Source organism: Thunnus maccoyii, chromosome 17 (assembly GCF_910596095.1).
Source record: "Thunnus maccoyii chromosome 17, fThuMac1.1, whole genome shotgun sequence".
Lineage (NCBI taxonomy): Eukaryota > Metazoa > Chordata > Actinopteri > Scombriformes > Scombridae > Thunnus > Thunnus maccoyii.
In genome coordinates this window covers 26,797,213-26,816,307 of record NC_056549.1, presented here as the reverse complement: position 1 = coordinate 26,816,307, position 19,095 = coordinate 26,797,213, and the positions used below count along the sequence as shown (strand labels likewise).

The window sequence follows — 19,095 nt, the reverse complement described above, 5'->3', positions numbered from 1 at the left end:
TTGATCTAAGAAAGGGTGTGTTTTATTGCTTGTGAATTCAGCTTTTAATTTGTTACAAGTTTATTGCGTTGTTTCTTCTTTCAAAAGTTACATAGCCTCACTTTAAATGTTTTGAATCATTCAATAAAAATACAGTGTGAACCCATTAGAACTCTCTGTGGATGCATCATGTGCTGTCATAGCTTCAGTTCATGGGAAAGATAATCATCTACTGTGCATGTATGATCACCCTCCTTCAGCTGGCACAGCTCATTACACTAGAGGTATTGTTTGCAAGGGTATGCATACATGCACAAGCATGTACAAAGGAATGCATGTCCTCCATTGTCAGCTAACTATGTTTTGGTTCATGACACTGTCCGAAGTCAAGAGCCAGATATCCTCACAACTACAGGGCAGACTGCCATGACAATTGTTTTGGATATTTATGATCCCAGGTTGATTGCTAACACTTCACTCAGGGACAGCTTATCTTGGAAAGTAATGGCCTGATTTCCATAAAATGTGCAGTGAATATTTATGCTCCCAACAGCTGTGTCTCAATTAGTTTTTGATTATGTAGTATGTTTACAGTGGAAGAGAGACAGAATTAAATATCCTCATAAAAATCAGTCTACATACTGAAAATATACACTTTTGTCCCACAGTGTAAATAGAAGAAAGGAAAGGAAATGGAAAAGTGGCAAAAAAAAATTTAATATGGTGGTAGGATTGGTCCAGAAAGAGCTAGGATAATATAAATAAATATTAAATCTTTGAAAAGCATTTTGATTTGTTTAACAAAATAATCAAAATTCATGGTCCACCTATATTTTTCCAGAGTTTTATTACCATCTGTACAGCGTCATCAGCGAATGGTTTGCTCAGTTGTCATGGAGATGGATCTGTTGACTTGCAAGCTCAGTAGCTGTTATGTTTTCATCCATAGCACTTTTGGCCCAAGTGTCAAGCATAAAAGTTCCTTCTTGACCTTGAAAATAGTAATATTACAAAACAATTCCAACTTGAGGTCCACTTGCTAGCTTTTTTCTGAGTTTTCAACTGCATCGGTTTTCATCAGCAGATACAATTTTACTAAGCAGCAACTACGGCTTTAAGCCGAAGCCAATGCGGAAGCACCTTAAAGTGCAATGCTACCGGCCTCTGCTAAATGCTGGCTCCAATTGACTCCCATTCAAAAACTTCTCTCTAGAAATACTAAGTCAATCATTCTTTTCAACAAGTCATTATGGTCTGAATCGCTAAATTTGGTCCCTCTAATAACATTTGAAGACTTACAGTAGCTTTGATGTCTGCTGTGTGGGTGTTGATTGACAGCTGTGATTGACAGTTGGTGTACCTGCTACTGGGCTTCAAACTGGATCCAGTGCAAACCAATCACACCTCACCACGTCCATCATCTTACAGTCTATGGGTTTTAGTCAGTTGTCGTGGAGATCATCATGGTCAAGACTAAACTTCAGCAGTCAGATTGTCCATATTACTGTGAATATTCATGCTCATCAGGGGATGAACCCTTTAACACCATTCCCAACACTATAAGAATTCTTAAGACTCTAAAAATAGCAAAATTATAAGTATGTCATTTGTTCCGTCCAGTTGTAAGGTGTGAAGAACATGACAGCCTCTAGAGGCGGCTGGAAGGGATTTAGACTTTTTGTTGTGCTAAGATTCATATGTTTGGTCACTGAGTGCCTGTGCAGCCTGGGAAAATGAAACCCATGTCTGCATATCTGTGGTTTTGTAAGGAGTCAGCTCTGCCAGTCTGACTGTGCCACACATGGCCCTGAATGTCCCCTTCTGGAAACACTATAGGTGCTCAACATTCCTTGTGGCTGATTCCAGACTAAATTGGCTTGTTTTTCAACCTCCAGAAAAAGTATATGTACAGTGCATACAGTGATGGGGTAGATGTTTTGTGTGTGTAGAAATGTCCTGTCTTCAGTGACGTGGAGCTTTACCAATGAAGTCATGTTGACAATTCGAGTCATGAGCTCATCCAGTCCTATTCTACTGCGTTCTATTCATAGTCTGACTCAAGAAACTTAAATCATAAGGCAACACGTGGGAGGAAACTTGAATATTACCTCTGTAATTACCGAGGAAGTTTTCCTCTGCAAATAGACGAAAAGTAAGCCTAATCATAGTATTATATCCTCTTTTCCAACCACTTTCTTTGGCTAGTTTTTGTGCCACATACACAGTTGGCACATATTTTCCATTCGCAAGTCAGCAAATAATCAAGTTTCAGTTTCAAAGTTAATTAAAAATAAGAAGTGAAATAGTGTCTTTATAATTAAGTTTCAGAAAATTGTGACAGGTAAATAAAAAACAGCACATTGTTGTGTCTAGAAAAATTTAAAAAGACAAAAAATGTAACAGAGTTGCCTCAAGTTCACTCACAAGCTTTACAATCTAAAGTTCAGAGAGAAAGTCCAAGTTGTATCTACTTGTTCAACCTGAGCAAAGATATTGTCACTTGATTCTGTGAGCAGAGAAAGTGCACCATGGGAGAGGCATCTTTCTCCTAAAACTCACCCGGCATGAGGGTAATGGCAACATGAGGTGTAACCAAGAGCTGTGGTGGACTTTTCCTGCATACTCAGCACCTTGGATGAATGGCTGTTGCTCCTGCTCTTTGCACAGCCTATTAAAAGCTCCTGGTGCATATCTGCTTCACATCAGGATGTGGGGATGTAATTACGGTTACCAAGTAAAGGATGGGGAACAGCAGAGGAGCACAACAGTCTTTTTTTTCCACTGCCACCCCTCTGTGCCAGCATGGAACTGCTTGGTTACCAGGTTTTGCCACCGAAAGATTAGGCATTTTCTATGCTGTCATTTTTTATTTATTTATTATTTTTTTTAGAAAATACAGGGGTTTGACCTGGGTTTCATGTCCCACATCTCACATGTTGTTGCATTTAGGCTACTGAAACTCTTGGTTAAAACTGCACGGATCAATATATTTATATGAACAAATGATCAAATGACTGTGTGTAATGTGAAATAGGTCACGCATAATGACAAACCCACAGAGATTATTACCCAATTCTGCAGTTCCCTTTTGCTCTATTAAGCATTTTTGAGGTTTTCAGCTCATTATTTTTGGAGGATTTTATGGCCTGCAACTCAAATGTTTTGGTTCAGTCTCACCGTTCTCATCGACCTCATCTCCCAGAGCAACAGTCAGATGTCTGTCTGCTGTGCACTCCCTGCCCAGCAGACAGACAAAGTTAGCATCTAGCTGCTGAACATGGTGGCGCACTTAGCAGCTAAAGAGCCAGATATTTTTCTCAGGAGTTGGCAGAGGCTAAAACAAAGCTAAAAAGAGGGTGAGTATTGGATCAGGGGCCCAAAAATGACTCCAAATGAATGTTAATGGTTTTTTTTATCTGTTAGATGAGTAAATTTACAATTGTTTGGCAACATGTTTGCCATGTCAACTTTTTATTTTGACCATTTGACCATTGTATAAGAAATATTTTTTTGGAGACAGGGAGACTTTCTTTCCTGTATAGCTATACTCACAGTATTTTGATCACAATTTACTAAAGCTGGTAGTGGAACTGTTAAGACATGTCTAAGACTGATGTTTAGACACAGTGGTGTAACTTGAACATGAAAAGTTAAGGGACTTAATTGTGAAGTGTAAGCTTTTATTTTGTCATCCATAATCAGGAAGTAATGTCATTCATACAGGAATACTTACCAATTTGTACATTAGCACATGTTTTGAGTTTGGGATATCTAGTCATCCTGCTTCAGTTCCCATCTTTGGCATTGGCATTGAGTAGAACACATTAGTTAATATAAATATTGATGGAAACTGTTTTTTTTATTGAAGTTCTATCTTTGCAGATGAGATGGCATGTTTTATTGCTTACTTGCACCTGTGACAGAAGCATTGCCAATTACCAAATTACCAAGTACCAACTGTTCTAACAATTCAAAACCTTTTCATTTTCTTGACTAAAGAGCCAGATATTTTTTCTCAGGAGTTGGCAGAGGCCAAAACAGAGCTAAAAAGAGGGTGAGTATTGGATCAGGGGCCCAAAAGTGACTCCAAATGAATGTTAATGTTGCTTTGTACCTGTTAGATGAGTAAATTTACAATTGTTTGTTAACATGTTTGCCATATCAACTTTTTATTTTGACCATAATTTGGTGATAAGAAAACACAAAAGGACATTTCAGTCCTGATTATGTACCTTGTGTATTGTTTTTCTTTTGTAAGACAGGTCAAGACACAAGATTCATGCCTGGAATAGTTTCTCACACCAGAGAGATTGCTAATTAGTGGCTAGTTGTAAAACTAGTGGAACTGAATAAACTGTGATGATGGCTGGACTACTGAGCGGGTTGTGGCATTCAGATGAAACTGTCAGTAGCAAGCCAGTAGGGCCAGCCATTGTAGCCTAGCCTAAGCAGATACAGTGTGAATATAAGGCCTGATTAAGCAGCTGAGTATCTGCTAATTACATGGGTGATAACAGGATTTAAAGGCAGTTTAAAGGTACGTTAGGTCAGGCTACAGGACTTGATGATAGGTCAAAATATTTTAATATTAATACTGGGCTTCCATATGAATGCCACATTTCATTATTTGTATTGATAAACCTCCAAACAGCTAAAGGTTGGAGTAACAACATTTCTAAAATAACATGGACGTGTATGAGGAACAGATGTCTTCACTCACTGGAAAGGGGTAAAAGACTTGAGCTGCTCCAGTTTAAGCTCACCCACCCCCATCCCCATCTCCAGAATCTGGGAAATTGTGACTTCTTCCCCTATTATTTCCATGCCAGGCATGCCCTCAATTCAACTTGTGAAAAGGCGCATTCCTTTCCAGCTGAGCAGGGGGTAGTGTTGCCCAAAAGATTAGCCCTCTTCTCACCCTCCTCCTGGAAGGGTATAGTTTTGGGCACCACTCTCTGAATTCTTTCATGGGTTGTCTTGGTGTGAGTGCTTTTTAACTTGGGGTTTGCACTTTTCTTCTGGCATTCCATTTATCCCCACAGAAAACACTCACTTCCTGTATTGCGGTGGACAGACTAGCTGGAGGAGGGAAGCTGAGCTCTTCTGTCACTGTGCAAAACAAGCAAACAAGGCTCACAAGACAAACCTCTCGAACCCATTGCCTCCTCATTTCCACCAGTGGAAGATATGCACTTGTGAAAATGAGGAATGATGAATGGATCAATGCTTTAATTGGACAGCTGTTAAAAGGCATTTTCCAGTTCCACTCCCATCAACCACTTACTTTTGAAATGATAATAAAAAGCCTACAAAAACATTCATTTCCTCTAGGGATTGCTTTGGATCTCCCCCAAACTGCTAAGTCTCTGTGTGAAAAGCAATCAGAGTAATGAGACTTGTTTTGTATGTTTGTGTCATTCAGCAGTGGCACATTTACATGAATTTGGAAGGTTACGCCATCCTAATTGTTTTTTGTTGTAACATGGTTTAGTAGATTTATGAACTTGTCTTTAATGTATCATCAAATGAAAATAGCAAAGAGTGACTGGAGATACACTTTGATACTTGTTTTTTTCTGTTTGCAGTCATTGTCATTGTTTATTAAAGGAGGCATATTCTGCATTCTTCCAAAAGTAAACAAATAGTACTCGGAATGTCAACTTCTCATACATCCACACATGTTCAAGTCGAAATCTGATCTGAAATATGCAAGTGGACGTCCCATGGAACAACCTTAGCAGCAAAGGCAATGGAACGGAAGGCCGTTTGAGAGCATGTACAATCTGATGTCATCACGAGGAGGAAGTAGAAGTAACTTTGCAAACTGAGCATTCAGAGCAGGTTGAAGCCCTGGCTTTTGACTTTCAGTGAGCGTTTTTACGTATGTTCACCTCAAGTTTTGGAACTTTGACTATACTAAACATCCAACATCATAATAGTATATAAATAGAAGATTACCACTACTATTAATAGAGTAGAGTAATCTATCAATCTTTTAGTCAACAAAATTCAGATTGGTGTAAAGAAATATACTAGCAGTAAGCTAGACGGGAGCTTGATAAGTAACTGAAACGATTAATCATTTCATTCACTTATTAGTTTATTTGTCAGGGACAGTGTTCAAGTTAATGAGCCAGAGTTGACTGAAGAGGCTAATTTTCATTTTTATCTGTGGCCAGATATTAAAAGGCAACCTAAAACTAAAATCACAAATCATCGATTATCCAAATTGTCAGTTCATTTTTTGTCAATTGGCTGATTATTATTTAATTCTTTCAGTGATGTGAAGTTTTCTAGAGCAGCAGTGAACCTTATGAGCATATGTATTGGAACAGCAGTCCAACAGGCTCCCGTCTATTGAAGACAGTCGCACCAAACATGGTCTAAAACTGCTCTTCACCTACTCCTCTCAGCCAGCCACCCACTTCTTCTATGAAGTACTATAAATTAGAATTTAAATTTACTGTCAGTGAGATTCTCATCTTTGCACATCTTTGATGCTAAGAAATCACCGCTGTGGTGTTCTCCGAGTGCCAGGAAGTTTGAACTTTATTAAGAATTTTTGTCTTAATTGACTTTAACGTGCCAGCGGATCATGATTTGACTCCCTGGATTCAGTGGTTCTTCATCTGTCTTACCATGAGATCTGTACAATGTGTTCATATGAGCTTGAGGAGATCAGTTGTCACGTCATGTGTGCTGAAAGAGTTTTCCTTGGATGGCAGCCCTGACCAGCTCTGTTGAATTTATAATCTGTGCGAGGCTTGTTAAAGCCTCTCTGGAGTTGGAGTACTCCGGGTTTAACATGACAGCATGAGGTGCAGCCAATTCACATTCAATTCAATCATTCTCATGTTTTAAAAACTGATATGTGTCCTATAAAGACATAGAGAAAATGACATAATTATGTGAATTGCAGTTTTGTTTTAACGATTAGGGTTTGAGAAGGAGGAATGCAATGTAATGCAAGCCCTGCAGTGTATGATTCACATGCCAAATTCTTAAACATTGGCATGTTTTACTCATTGGACTGTGCTGTTTCACTGCCAACAGCCAAAACAGACCTGAGGACACGCTGGATGCAAAGGTCTAGCTGCATATTTTTGTGTTTTTTGTCCAGTACTACATGGACTGCTAATGGATTTAACACTTGAAGTCTGTCTGTGGAGACTTGAAGGCACCTGGAATTGTCATGAAGTGGATTTTCATTATGATTCTTTTTTTTTTTACTTTTCACCAAAGAATCTCAGACAGTCTCTGCTTCCCTCCTCTGACTGTGTTTTATTCAACTCTTTGGTCTCTAGTTTGATGGCAGTAAACTGGCACAATCAGTCGAGAACGACCACGTGCAGGCAGTTGTATGTTATTGTACATTGTCTTGAAATTGCAATAATTAAAGGACAGTGTCACAATTTTTCAAGTCTATCAGGAGCCCAAATGAACATTGCTGTAATCATTCCTCCTGTTCATACTGACCATTAGAAGATCCCTTCATAATGCACTTACAATGTAAGTGATGGGGGACAAAATCCACAGTCCTCCTTCTGTACAAAAATGTATTTAAACATTTATCTGAAGCTAATATGAAGCTTCAGCATCTAAATGAGTCAAATCAAGTAGATATATTTCAATGTTACAGTCTTTATAGTGTCAAAGTCCCTCTTTTTGTTACTATACTTCCACTGCAGCTCAACAGGGAAACACTGTCCGAGGAAACACAAAGAGGGAATTTGATGCTAAAAATACTGTAAATGTGGCAGATATGCACTTGACATGACTAACTCAGACTGCTGAAGCCTCATATAAGCTTCAGATAAACCTTTAAATGCATTTTTGCACAAAATGACTGTGTGGACACACTGTGGATTTTGGCCTCCATCACTTACATTGAAAGCACATTTGAAGGGGATCTTTTAATATCCAATATGAATAGGAGGAATGATTACAGCGAGGAAAACCTCTTTCACTGTTCATATGGACACCTGACTGTTGTTTTAATACACACTTGAAAAATGTTGAACCTACTGTATCCTTTAACTTAATTTAAACCAGTAACTGCAATACTTGCAACAACATTCTATGTCAAAGTCTGTGAGATCCTAAAGGGTCTGGTTACGTAGGAGCTTTCTTTGCCCTTTGATTTTAACACTTAAGACTCAAACACTTTGAATATAAGTCTAGCCTGCTCACTTGTCTTAGGGTCTTGTGGCTAAGAGCATCAACTAAAAGCCCCACATGAAATTAATAAGGACATTATATTAGCTGTGTCTCTTCCTCCCTCACATAAAATAATAAGAAAGCTGTCAGGAAGTGGCTCCTTTTCACAGAGATCCTAATTACAGTGATGATAGAGCGGCTCTGTGAATGGCAGGGATGCTGCTGTTTGATGGCGTCTGTAACTCCTCAGGATGATTTCCCAGAGGAACACTCTGATTAGGTAAGATGTAGTAACAGCCTGCCCATTAAACAGATGTCCACAGATATTAAGCTAATGAACTTGGCGGGTGAATGCTTGGGGCGTGTCACTGCTGTCACTCTCAAGTGCACGTCTTGTCTTGGCCTCTGCCTTTGAAAGTGACGCTCGCAGCCAGATTGTGGCAGGATTGTTGACCTCTGCCGGTTGACCTCTCACCATAAAGGAATTGCAATAAAGCCTAGATTACAGCTCTTGATACCTCAGGGCCTAATGGAGGCATTTAAGGAGGAATTTCAGATGAGTTGGAATTCCCTGGTGACAGCGTGGTGCTATTGTTTGCTGACACTTGTGTGGAAGAGTCTCACTTTGTGAAATGATCCCACATCATTTTCATTTTCTCATAACAGAAGTGGTTTATTTTATCTTGTTTTCACTGTCAGTTGCGTTTCTTTCTCAAGGACATGAAGGCACCATTAAAAATGATGGAATGGCAACAATATTCTTAAATCAGACTCTGCCTCCAGCTACAGTCTCTTATCCGGATATATTTGAACTCTGTAGAAATCATTTGATTTGATGGATTTTTTTTTTCAGTCATGTTTTCCACATCTGTGGCTGTTTTGAATGCCTCATGGTGGCGTTCCAGCAGACAAAGCATCAGGGCCCTCTGATCTTAGATCACGGTGAAGAGTACTCTGCCTTACGTTTCCGTCCTCAGGAACAAGTTTTCAGAAGATTATCTGCCGAGCTCCAATTTCAACCACTTAACCTCTCAACTCACAACTCAACTCCCGAGGTTAAGCCACTTATACCTCTGCTGGTGAGGGACTCTCTGTTTCCCTGTTGTTATGTAAGAACAGCATGGCTTATCGTCATAAGTATAACAATGCTGTAAAAAAGGAGCATCTACAGCCTTTTAAGTGTTTTTGACACTGTGGTGGATGCACAAAGATAAAGACAGTGTAATTAGAAATACACTTTACAACAGTGGTAGGCAAATAGCGGCTTATGGGCCAAATCAAGCCCCCCAACAAAAATATACAGCCCTGTAATGAAAGCTGAAGTTTTCCCTTTTTTAGATTACATCCAATCTTTTACTTGACTCTTCACTCTTCAAGTCAAATTCCTTGTATGCATAAACATACTTGGCCAATGAAGCTGATCCTGACTCTGATTCTGACATAACATAATTTGGCCTGTCTGACCAGAACAGTGTCAATAACAACCACGAATGAGGCAGACCACTGCTCATTGTGTGAAGGTAAGCTATCAATTACAGATCGATCAGATTCAGATTCAACCCTAAAACTGTTTTATAAATCATTTTAATTCTTGAATGAATTAAAAGAAATAAACAAACAAAACATATTGAGCTGTGTTTCCACCTTGCCTGTAAAACATTGGCCTGCCAATAAAATAAAAAAACTGGCCCTTAATTGCTGTACAAGCTCTACTCCTGTGTACCTTTGTTCATTGTTCAGGTCTCTCTTACGTGCAAATATATAATATAAAAAATCCCTCTTTTCTCTGTGTAAAACATATAAAAATAAAATTGATTAGATAAAACATTTATCCAATATCCAATCCAATGACTAACCCCTTCCATCATATAAAACTGGACTTGATCGTGGGTCTAAGCTAGCACAGCAGTATCATAGGAGGTGTGTGTTTTTTCATTACATTTTCAAAAGACCATCGATGTGCTCTAATTTGTTCATTTCTCTCTTGTCCTGATCTAACAACATGACTGAGGGACGACAGAGGCCTCCTCCAAGTCCATCTGATATTTTTGTTGTTTTTAATGTCTTTACTTTGACAATGAAAACTTTTGCTGCTGCTTGGTACTAGCCAAGTTCAACCAACGTAATGATGTAAATCATGTTTTTACAAAGAGTGTTGAAGCACAGCAAGATGATTCACTCCTCATCACGTCCACCCCTGCATCACAGGTAGCTTGGGTGTTATCCTACATTGTGTTTACTGTGAGGATTTTTTTTATTTTATTTTGTTTTTTTAAGCTCATGTCTTGTGAGGCCCCTGAGGCCCGGGGCTAAAACCCTGGTAAGCCTCTGCATTAAGGTGCCATTGAGAGACATGTGTTATCGTGCTGTATTTTCAAAGCCACACACAATTTTAAGTGACCTAATGAAATCTGAAGGATTTAACACAAATATTCTGTTTCACTTGGAAATGTGTCACATTACAGCAGCTGAAGATGCTCTAACTTCAGTTTTCTAGTTAAAATAAGTTAAAGTAAAATAACACTAAACCTTTGGTGAAAGTAGCAGACCACACTCCAAGTTACTCCAAAAAAGCAACTGAATACATAGAAGCAATTTCACATGAAGAACCATCTACTCTTAAGTAGCATAATAAAAAAAATTGCACTCAATTTTTCTAATGTATGACTATTTTTGGGCTCTTAGTGTCTGACTGGGCTTTTAGAGCCCCCTTACCTTCACCCCTTCGCTTGTCTGAATCAGAAGAGGGGAAGGTGCAGGTGCAGAATCTGTGGTGGAGAACAGACTGTAAGGTGCAGTGCAATCATTTCTGACCTTTTTTCTAGTTTAAAAGAAAATGTATCAATATACCATTTCATCGCACTACCTCACTACTTAGTGGAAAAAGTAGCTTTCAACTAGAAGCATTATATGCTTTTGAAAATAGCCACACTACCCAAGAGCTACTGGGAAATATAGTTAAACTAGTAGCTTCCCTACATGTGGCGTCACTCTTCCACCACAAATTATTTTTGTTTTTGATTAATCTCATTCAGTTTGAATACTTTAAAGGTGTGTTCTGATTGAACATACATAAATTAAAGATGACAAAAGAAGGGTCTGATGGAAAAACACAAAGAACTGGGGTTGTGAGGGCAAATGTTGATAGCTAGCGAACAGCAACAGAAATCACCTGGATAGTTAGCATAATGAGTGTTTGTAGCGACTGCACAAACAGTCCTGTGGTCAAATAAAGTGTATCTTAAAATAATAGTCAGGAGTCCATATGAACAGTGAAAGAGGTTTTCCTCACTGTAATTATTCCTCCTGTTCATACTGGATATTAAAAGATTCTCTTCAAATGTGTTTTCAATGTAAGTGATGGAGGCCAAAATCCACAGTGTGTCCACACAGTCATTTTGTGCAAAAATGCATTTAAAAGTTAATGTGAAGCTTATATGAGGCTTCAGCAGTCTGAGTTAGTCATATCAAGTGGATATCTGCCACATTTACAGTCTTTTTAGCATCAAATTCCCTCTTTGTGTTTCCTCAGACAGTGTTTCCCTGTTGAGCTGCAGTGGAGGTATAGTAACAAAAAGAGGGACTTTGACGCTATAAAGACTGTAACATTGAAATATATCTACTTGATTTGATTCATTTGGACGCTGAAGCTTCATATTAGCTTCAGATAAACTTTTAAATACATTTTTGTACAGAAGGAGGACTGTGGAGTTTTTCCTCCATCACTTACATAGTAAGTGCATTATGAAGATATCCTCTAGTGGTCAGTATGAACAAGAGGAATGATTATGGCAAGAAAAACAGGTTTCAATGTTCATTTTGGCTCCTGACTGATGTTTTAAGACAGACTTGAGAAATTTTGAACCTGTCCTTTAATTATTGCAATTTCAAGACACAACATAACAGTGTACAATAACATACAACTGCCTGCACAGGGACGTTCTCGACTGATTGTGCCAGTTTACTGCCGTCAAACTAGAGACTAAAGAGTTGAATAAAACACAGTCAGAGGAGGGAAGCAGAGACTGAGATTCTTTGGTGAAAAGTAAAAAAACAACAACATAATGAAAATCCACTTTACTATGAATTGTTATTGTTACCTGTTTAAAGAATGTGAAGGTGAAGTGATAGCGTCCTAAAATATGGTATAGTACTCTATTATTTTCTAAATAACTGAAATCCCTTAATATGTACTTGAAAATGGGAAATTATTTCACCCCACTGACTAGATTTGTGGGTAATTTATGCAATCAGAAAAATAAGATTTCACTAAATTCCAGATGAGTAACTCTCAGGCTGACATCTTCACTGCCTTCAATGAACTTTTGCCCGACAGACGTGCATCAGTGAGAGTACATTTTCACAGGCAGCAAAGGCAGAATGGGGGTGAAAGAGAGAAACACTGTAGATCACATTCAACAGGAGCAAAGAGAGGTGCTGAACTTCACTGTACAAAAGTGAGAAAAAATGCCAAAATTCCTTCCATCCCTCAGGTCATTTTTGGGGTTTTGGTCCAATGAAACTTCTCCTGGCTGATGGATTCATTTTGCATTTCACTGTCCTCCTGGCCAGATTTCCCCATGTCGGCTCCAGTTACAAGCAAAGTTTTGGTTTGGAAGCTGGAAAGGTTGTCAGTCATCACATTATAAGTTACAGAGTAATGAAGTGCACACATTCTCTTTACTTTAAGTGAATTCACAAGTTGGATAACTCAACAATAAAGGCAGTGAAGGGATGTTTTCAGTGAATTAAAGGCTTTATTCAAAGGCAAGCATAACATTTACTGCTATTATGTATATACTGTATCTGTTATCACACATCTAACAAAGGTTGAATGGACTAAAAAGACATGAATTTTCAACAGCAGGGAACTGTTGCTGTGGTTACAGTAAATCCAACATGCCTTTGTACTTCTCTCCTTCAGTCTCTTGCCAATTCTAATCTGCAAATATGTGATGGTTGTCATTTGTATTTGTGTACATCAATATTTGCTTCTCATGAGCCAAACTTACCCCCATTATAAGACTGTGTGTGACATAGTTACATTGTATTTGAGGATGTCATTACATTCTATCATGTTTTTCAATAGAATCTGTTTGGAACAGCTCTTGATCTCACTCAAGTTTGGATGTGTTTAGTCTAGTTTAGCATAAAGACTGGAGGCAACAGCTAGCCTGAAAAAGTACACCAAACAAAACCTCTAAAGCTGTCTTATTTACCAGACATCTGTTTGTTCAACCTGTATGTGAAACGAATTTGTAGTTTTCGACTGAGTTTTGTGTGGTAACTATTATTTGACAAAGAAAAGTTTATTCTGCCCAGCAGCATCTGCAGCTGTAGAACCGGTTGCCAGGTACAGCCAGTGAGTACTAGGGATGCATGATATATTTGCCGATATCCGATATGCCGATATTTCCAACTCACTGCCGATGCCGATATATGCACATATTTTTTTTCCAGATGGCTGAAGAGACTATTATGCATGCAAGCATAGATTGTACTAAGTATGATCAAGAAAGACAATATATGAAGGAAGAATTTAGGAAGCCTTAAAACTTTAATGAACCTGCCAAGTGGGTGGAGCAGTACAGTTTTCATTGAGTTCATTAGACAGACGAGATTAATGTGTAGGATTTAATCTCTGGTCCACACTCTAGAGCAGAAGGTGGCGGTAATGCACCTAATACACTGGTTGCCAACTGCCGTTATAAACCAAAAAGATTTTTTTTTTTCCAAACAGAGTGGTACATCCTGTCAGCCGAAGTGTTTCCTATCTGTGTAGCCGAACTTAGCAGCTCCTCAACGGATTGTTTCTCCCTGACGGTCCCGGTGCTTCCTCCGCAGGCTCCACTTCACTCAAGTTGCCTGTCAGACCCGCCGCTTCTTTCCACTTTAACTTGAATAACAAACTGGGGCTCGGTGCTCTGGTTGGATCCACATGGAGAGCCAGGGCTAACTTTAGCTGAGAGGCTAGCGGAGCGTTAGCCGCAGCCTGGCCGGAGGGAAGCACAGCCAGCTAGCCTCTGCCCTAGTGAGTACAGATTTTGGTTCTGGTGTCTGTACAGGTACGATGGTGTCATTGCACCAGACTTTTGTTCACACATAAATTGTACCAACATGTCACTCTTCCTAAAACCACAGTTTGTTGTTTTTAGTCTTGCTAGCGGCATAGCTGTAGGGATCGCAAGGTCAGTTTGTAGGTTGGTCAGTTGGCCAATCGATAAGTCAGTCCATAAACATTTGCTGAATGGTTTGGCATGAAACTCCGGGATTAATTCTTATGACTTTGGTGACGCCCTGACTTTTCTCCTAGCACCATGAGGTTGACATTTTGAGGTTTTAGTAACATGTCCTGACAAATTCAGTGAACCCTAAACTTTTCCGCCGGCCCAATCAAAATTCTAATTTGTCTCAATACTTTGATTTATGACCAAATACTTGCAAAACTAATTACATTCCCATCAGCCTCAGCTGTTTTAGTGCTAATTTTAGTACTAATTAGCAGACTTTATCACACTAACAGACAAACTAAGATGGTGAACATGGTAAACATAGCATTTAAACATCCACATCATAGCATTGTCATTGTGAGCATGTTAGCATGCTGGGGTTAGCATTTACAGTACAGCCTCACAGAGCCACTAGCATGGCTATAGACTCTTAAGTCCTGTTACATTTCTGTTTGTCTACCGACAAAACAAACAAGATACAATGTGTTAACAAGTTCATTTTAGTGGTGGATGGAAGATGTATTTTTTCTCAAAATGTTGAGCTATTCGTTAAGTATGAAACCAAAGTCAGTTGTATTTAACCTAGCTTTACATAGATGGTTCATGCACAAACTTTGGAGAGAGCAAGGCTAGCTTCCTTTCGTCTTTATGCTAATAGAGGCTAACCATGGCATGACCTCTGCTCCGTACAGACATGAGACTATCACTATCAATACACTCGCTCTCAGAAAGAAAGTAGATGCACCACTTGATTTGACAACTATTTATATATATATATATATATATATATATATATACATGCAATGTGTATGTTTTTATTCCATGTGTACTGTGAGAGCCATGTCCAAGACAGATTTACATTGCCTTCCCAAAGGAGGGACTTCATATACTTTCATGAGGCTGATGTGTGCACTGAATTTCATAACCATTTTCATATGTGTGTTTCATATATGTGTTTATGCTACGTCTTCTGCCAACCCAAGTCGCTTACAGTCTCGTGTTTATGTATGACAAGTTTGTCTCAGCGGGGGAATTTTCACTGCGGCCATGTAAAACTGTTATCAACTATTAAGCGGCTGCCCTTAAGCTACAGAGAACAAATATTATGAGGAAAAGAAACCTGGCACTTACACTCAAATTTTATGATTTTTATGCAGAAACATATTTCATACATAGAAGATATCTTGTATCCTGTGTAGTAGTATAAACCTAATATCAGCTGACTGGTCTGCCAGAGGGCTTGTGTGTTTTGTCTTTAAACTATGACAGCTTCTGCCATTCAGTTGTCTGATGGGTCCATATGAGGCAGTCTGTCTACAAACAGTGATCCATCAATCTGGAGCTTTATATGGCTCCTTGTAGTGCAGTAGTACAAAATTAATACAGGATACCTGCTGATAACGACCCTAGGTGCAAAATGGGAATTGGCAATTCTAATAAGAATGAATGGCATCTTGAGGCTGGTTGAGGGTATAGCTGTCCCGCTGTTGATGTAAGATGGTTGAAATGGACCTTGATAAATAATGGACTTGTTTTCCAATCCCCTGCTGTGAAGCCTTACAACATTTCATGTGTTTCTCTGTGTTGTTGCCTGGCTACAGCCTCCCTCAGAATATGGCATATTTTTATCAAGGTTGCTGTGTATTCTGTGTTGTTTTCTTGGTTGCTGTGTGCTCTGGTGTTTTATGCTTTGGACATTATTTGTTGGAAGATGCCCATCCAATTCTTGATAGCATGTGGCAAATACGGCAACACATTGTCTCATCTTATTTGTCCTGCAGCAGGGTTTTTGTTCCAAAATGGGTTTTGCCTTTCACTGTTAGTGGAATCCCTCCTGAACAATTACACACCTGCAGTCCTGATAAGCGACATAGCCATTAGTGCGGGCAGTGCTGTCATCAGCGATAATGGTGGCCATTTCCTCAGACGTTCACAGTTGGACTTGACGATGAACCAAGCCCATTATAACGGTCATATGTGACTCTGTGTGGACTCTGATGACGCATTCTGCCTTTGATTAATTCAGACATTTATTAATTAGCCATTTCACATAATTGATTCTTGGAAATTAATGGCTACCTTGAGCATCTCAGTGTGAAGCCGTAAGATGGGCCTCTTCAAATAAATCACAGGCCTTTAATTCAGTGCCACGTTAAATGGATAGGAGCTCTGTGAGGCATGACAGCCTAAAGACAACAGCCCCCCGAGGCTCAGCAGTGTGCAGACAGCGGGGCACAGGCTGCACTCCAACTGATTACCTGAACCACAGGCAGACAACATGCTCTCTTGCTTCCTTCTCTTTCCATCTCTCACTCTGCCCATGTTTTCCTTCAATCTCTCTTTATCTCCCTCTCAGAGCGGAGACCAGGCTGCGCACTCTGGGAGAAGAAGCCACTTAGCTGATAATGATGCTTTGCTTCACCAGCCTGTGACACAAATAAGGCAAGTGGGCATGGAGAGGGAGCGTGCCCATCTGCCACGGCTTCATCATTCCTAATATGCCATGCGTATCCCTGAGAGACCAGCAGGGGTTTGTGGGAAGTGAGGAAGTGATTACCAGCAGTAAACAGGGTGCTGCCTAGCTCGCATCATACACTGTTGTAGCAGTGGAGATGCAATTAGAAATAAACAAAGGCGCCCTTTACACCTGGTACTAATACTGTGTGTGTGCCTCAAATGCAAATTAAAGTGGATTATGTTTATGTTTGGTATTAACATCCATCTTGGTTGGCACATAGATATTTGTTCTCATTCTCATTGTCTTGCCAGTTCACACTAGTAATGTTTATGTCGGTAAATATCTTCTGGCCTCTAAACAGCAGACATATACACTTTCTTGAGACACAATGTTGTTACACTGTTGTAAATGTGGCATAATTGATTACTCAACTGTCTATCCAGAATGCAGGGTTTCACACAGAACTCTCTATTACTGACCACCTTAAAACACATCACACATTTGTACCCCATAACAATAAGAACAGAATGTTGCAAGCAGCCTACTCAGTTTTATATTTTATCAGCTTCATTTCATTTGGTCAGTATCTGCCAAACAACAAAATTAAAATGTTGGCATCTCTGGTAAACGTGTACTGCAAGCTGGTGTCTGTACGTTCTGTAAAAGAAAGGTGCTAGCTATATTGTTTTCATATTTAAGAGGATAGCCAGTGGATTTAGAGTCTTACCTAGCATTAGCTGACTGCGCACTTAATTTTCGAACCCGTCTGTTACTGCGCTAACATTAAAAAAAGTGCTAACATCCATCCAATATCAAGGGTCTGTTTGACCATGTTATTGCGTTAGCAGCTATTTTCAATATGCAGGCAGTGTAACAAGCTGTAAAAGCTAAGCTTGCAAGCTAGTTAGCAATAACAGCCCATTCACATATCCAACAGACACGGACCAACGTTAGTATTCATTTGGATGTTTCTGATGACTGAAGAAAGCAAGTTGAATACACACTTTCAACTGACACTACAAGTGACTCCTTTCATATTAAACCTAGTAATTTGATCCAATGTTAATATAAGAACACTGGGTTGTGCAGCTTATAAGATCTAAATGTGAGCTTCAATAAATTGGTTTGGTTTCCTAGATACAAATGAATTTTGAGGTTCTTTGAAGTTGACCTCCAAATATAATACTTACCAATACCATGAAATTTTCAATGGCACATTTAAGCACTTAAAACATTTTAATACCAATTTGCAGTATTCAATGAGTGTGCAGTACTGACAGTTTCCTCCTTGAGTAGAGCAGTGAACCCCTAGAAAAGTAGTAGTGGACACATTTGACACCTAAAGATTACCTGGCTCAAATGATAATACCACATGTAAAGATGATTTGACTTGGCTGTAATATACAATCACAAGACCAGGTGAAAACCTAGTATATAGCTAGACTGTGTATGGTCAATGTGTGAAATCATGGCCAGTTTGTTACAGGGATAGTCAGTGTTAGTGTCTATAATGTGAATTCCTGGATATTCAATGTTCATCTTCAATTTTTGTGGTGGTGCCAGTAATATATGCTGATAAAGTGTACTGAAGTAGCATCACATGACATGGTTAAGCTACATTTGAGTAGGAAAAAAGGTGTATAAATGCAGTTGTAAGAACTGCTGTCCTCCACTTCCATCATCTCACTCAAATTCATTTTTAAAGAGCAACGGCCAATGGGGAAACTCCAACAGTCAGCCAGCCGACCAATGGTGTAACTTCATCACTCACTCACTCACTCGCTCACAGATAATTGTGGTTATAGGGCTGGTCCATGGCCGGTTCAGCCAACAAGATGTCAGAAACTATTTCAGTGAATATTCCCAGGGTTCATAGATATGTAAGCAGAACAAAGGGTGAAGTTACTGCAAACGTAATCGGATCCTGACCACTGATTAACCGCCACCCGTCATTTGGAGAAGTAGCAGCTGAAAGAGAATTAAAATCTCATGTTGTTTTTTTTACCTTTGGAACTGTACAACAGTGCAGTAGATTAAAACCTACTTGACATTTTCTGGAAACCACTGGAAGTGTGAACAGTCTCATATCCACTCAATGCAATGACCCCAATCCAACTCCCAATCCTTAACCTCTCCAGAGTGCCTGCCACCACATTCCAGATCTGTGTTTTTTCCATCCATACTGCCAGTCGCTCCCTAAATCTTGCAGGGCTAGGGCGCTGTGTGCCCTGAGGGGAGGGTGGGAGGGATAGGAAATGTGTATGTGTGTAT

The 19,095-nt window shown here is 39.4% G+C and overlaps 1 protein-coding gene across 5 annotated transcripts in view; it reads left to right on the top strand.

The window, feature by feature from the left end:
• The window catches only part of lama4 (laminin, alpha 4), a 265,332-nt gene that overhangs the window by 63,395 nt on the left and 182,842 nt on the right, over positions 1–19,095 (top strand). Inside the window, exon 1 of one of the 5 annotated variants that reach the window (XM_042389931.1) lies at positions 14,128–14,167. The exons of the other annotated variants lie outside the window; for them this stretch is intronic. The gene's annotated coding sequence lies outside the window, so the exon portion shown is untranslated. Of the gene's footprint in view, positions 1–14,127; positions 14,168–19,095 lie in introns of those variants that run through there. 5 annotated transcript variants of the gene reach the window in all.